The sequence below is a fragment of the Atractosteus spatula genome, chromosome 2, assembly GCF_055471065.1.
Source record: "Atractosteus spatula isolate fAtrSpa1 chromosome 2, fAtrSpa1.hap1, whole genome shotgun sequence".
NCBI lineage: Eukaryota > Metazoa > Chordata > Actinopteri > Semionotiformes > Lepisosteidae > Atractosteus > Atractosteus spatula.
Window position 1 is genome coordinate 60398389 of NC_142707.1, and position 4129 is coordinate 60402517.

At 32.1% G+C, this 4129-nt stretch overlaps 1 long non-coding RNA gene across 1 annotated transcript; it reads left to right on the forward strand.

The window, feature by feature from the left end:
- The first annotated feature begins 820 nt into the window (after positions 1-820).
- Positions 821-3546, forward strand: LOC148839980 (uncharacterized). Its single transcript, XR_016088870.1, has 3 exons — positions 821-1003; positions 1954-2065; positions 2992-3546. It is a non-coding gene; the product is annotated as an uncharacterized LOC148839980 (long non-coding RNA).
- The last annotated feature ends 583 nt before the right edge of the window (positions 3547-4129 follow it).

The following is a 4129-nucleotide window of genomic DNA, read 5'->3' on the forward strand; positions in this document are numbered from 1 at the left end:
AGCATTAAAATATGAACTGTTTCATTTTCTTCTGAACCTGACTACAACATGGGGGTCAGTATAGCAGTAGAGATACTGTACATCAACTGGAGAAGATGGGGAACCCTTCCTGTTCATCATGAATTAGGCAATTTAGCATAGCCAATCAGCCAATTAGTATTGACTGGGGAGGATGTAACTGGGACACAAGAAGAAAAACTTCACTAACTCAGGAATAACATTCAAATCCAAGTACATGTAAGTAAATAAGAAGTGCGATCATTTTTGTAATTATATTTGTGTTGCTGCTAAGTCATTGTACAGGTAGGTTCAACACAATACCTAGTTAAAACTTAAAAAGATATAGTGTTAGTGTACAGTAGGATGCTTAAATGTCAACATTCTGAACTATTACCAATAATCCCGTATGTTTAATATAGTGTGCTAATATCTGATGACAAGACAAAATTCTTGACAGTCATGCTTCCACCACAAAATCTTACCAGTGGAAGATATTTTAGGAGCCCTGAAATATCAGGTGTAATTAAATCACATTTTTTCTGATCAGCATAATATGAAAATTAGATTTCCACAGTTTGCAAAAGAAGTTAACCACAAAATGCTATTTCTGTTGTAGGCACCCACAGCGTATGTTTTCTACGGTGTATCTACGTTTACCACAAAAGTGACTGAGTGAAGGTATCATTTCCTGCCCATGTCCCCTGTCTTTCTTTCCAAAGGTTTTTGCTGTAAATTCTATCCATCTCAGTGGTAGCTTCTGTGGGGCTTTCCACTGCGCAAGTGGGCAGTTAAGTGTGGGCCCAGTTGAAATGGGAAGACCCCTCTTGCCATCCAGATCCTATAAAACATGGACAAGGTCCAGCAGGAGTATAGGGGATCCATCAACTGTGAGAAGATCAGTCTGAACCCAGCACCAGTTCTGAAGTTTGAAAGATGAAATCCACAGTCTTGGTCATCCAACTTGTTCTTCTTGGAGCCTTATGTTCAGTGATATTCTGCGAGAGTAAGTTTTCTACATCTTTCAAGTATTGTTATGATTTAGAAGGTGTAAGAAACTCAAAGAAAACAGGTAGTGCATACTTCAATTTTATAGCACGGTAAATTCAAAAATAACTAAGTATTAGTTAAGTATTTTATATCTAGCTTATGACTGAATTTTAAAGACTTACTTAAAGTAGTGTTACAGTAGCAGGCAATTGCAACACATATTATTTACTTGTCAATTACTATCTAGGCTCAAATAAAGTAGTTGATATTTTTACACAATAAAAGATTCCAAACAGGCAACTAACTAGTTGTTATACTGAATTATTCCATATCAAGTTCACAGCTGAATTTAATAAAATTATTTAAAGCATCAGTGACAGAATTTTTTAACAAATAAAAATGTGCTTCATTATACTCTGGAACAGTAGAAACACAACACATTTCCTGTTTGTTTCACATGCTTCTGGTGCGTGAGTAAAAAGAACATTTAAAAGTCTACCTTCTGCGTGTGACAAGTTTTGCTGTAAATGTGAGTTCAATATAATTACAGGCTTGAAATTAATTCCACTAATAAGTTTCTAATTTGAATAAATGCTATTATCAAAAATTTTCATTTTTTATATATCAGTGAAATGTCAGTAACTGTCATAATTGAACACAATAATTTAGCAAACTCATCAACCAAAATAAAATGCTGTAAAACTTTAAATATGGAATTAAATTGTATTTCTGTTAAATATTAATGTCATTTATTTTTACATTTGTTTTCAAATTGTAAAGATTAATTTCTTTCATAATACTTAAAAAAACGCTTACAAGTCTACTACATATATTCATAGAAATACATTTTTCATTCGTGTGACCCTTGTTCTTTTTCATTAGTATTACAGTATGTTAAACACGTAATATAATAATATCCTGTACTTGTAATAATCTGAAGTATTGTTTTGTTTTGTTTTGTTTTAGACAGCCATGGACCGAGCCTATGTTGCTTTGATTTCTACCCGAAGAGGCTTCCCATTAAGGCTCTGGCCACTTATAAGAACACAAGCTCTGAGTGCCTCGTGAATGCTGTCATGTAAGTTTTCTAGAGACTCTTGCTATCAGGTGAACATGATTAATCATGGAATAAATAATGGTATTTCAGCATGATAATCCAATTCATCACCACAAATAAACTATGGTTAAATGTAGTTAACCATAACTTTTTATTATTCTATTATGCCATATAATGTGCTTCTTCTGTAGCTCCATAAAACTGGCAAGTGTCTCTCACATGGTAGGAAAGAAAGCTTATGTGAAGGAGTGAAAGAATATTGTAGTCCGGGACATCGGGATTTGTCTTCTGATCAAGACTTCAGGCTAACAGCCTTCTTATAAAGTGCGTGATGTAATAAGGCATCACATTAATTGGCTCGTGCTTTTAAGGTTTAGAAATACTACATAAGCATCAAAGAATTTTACATTACAAGGATTGTTTCTTTGTTGTATGAGAGGGCTGGATAAAAGCATCAAAATGACAAGCTCAGCCTCACATGCAGTAAAGAATGTAGATGGATAACATAAAATATTGCAATACTTAAAAAAGTTAGTAAAAGACTCATCTGCAAGTTTCTATATTTTACTGAAGCTTTTACACACAGTATTTTATGATTAATATAAAATATGTGATTTTGTTACAATTACAGTATATAGCAATTACACATGCTTGCACATTACTTCTGAAAAGTAGTTATAAAGTTCTGTAGCATATTGCTGTTGAATCTGATATTAATTTATGAGAAGAAATAGTCACTGATGAAGCATTTTGAGTAATTTTAAAACAGATGTTTCACAGTAGAGTCTAGATAAAAAACATTCTAAATCGTTTCATATATGAAAAGTCTGCAGTAGTGTATGTTTTGTATGAACTAAAATAAACTCTTCATTAAAAAGGATCCACAGAATATACTGAAAATACAATATCTAAACATGTTATTAATTGTTGTTGTTTTTGATTTGCAGATTTGTCACAAGAGCCGGTAAAGAAATTTGCGTTGACGCTAAACCTTCTTGGGTCAAGAAACATGTTAAAACCCTTGATAACCTTTCAAAAGTACAAATTGATGACTCTCCTAGAAAATAAAGTGTTTAAATCTATCACTAATAGTATCACTGCAATCTCAGATTTTTCTGAAATAAGATTTAAGGTATAAAGCATGTGTGGTTTCCAAAATTTAAAAAAATAAAGTGTGCAAACTATTTTAAAACAAATGTTACAAAATATTATTCTTAATACTTTTATTTATAGCTGTCTAGCTGAAAGACATGATTAAGATACGACATGATCCCTGATCTCTGATGATAACTTAATAAAGGCGATACATGTATGTACAGCTGTCTGTAGATGTTAATTTGTAGATGTCTGTAGATATGGGAAGCAGAATTAAAAGTTGTTCAGTGTTCTCACATTGTGAAGCAGCTGGAGTTATGCATTGTTACTAAGAGTTATTCCTGTTTCATTTTTGCAAAATGCAGTTTCTGAATTAAAATTGTAAGTTAAATAAAGATATGAATGTATAAAATAAAAGAAAATTTTCTCATGAATTTTTAACTCTTTTTCATCTACTTAAATTTTTCACTTGTTCATCTGTTTAATGATGGGAGCACTGTGATGTTATTTATGTTTTCATTGGAAACCATCACCTGAGCTTCTAAAAGAGGTGCCAAAGTTGTGGTTATACAGTATGTGTAAGGATTTTAAAAAATGGTATTAACCTCAAAAGCCCTAAAATTATGAATTTTCTGTTTTAAGAGACATCCTATGCAGTGAAGTATTCATCCATAGAAACAATGAAAGTACCCATGCAAATTAAACACATCAAACACATAAACACTGAATATTTTAAGAGAAATTAACTTCTGATTAAAGAACTGCACCTAGTATCGTAAAACTATTTGGAAAAAAATAATATTATAATCACTAAATTGATACTTTTATAAGTATTCAACAGATTTACAGCTTCTCTTTTATTTTTACTTTACTACAGTTGTGAATTATACAGTAGCTTGCTCAGTGTTACGACAGTATTCCCGTTGAGTGTGCAATTAAGACCCAATGAGTGATGGTATAATCCGGAAGAGAATGGAGACGGACATCAGG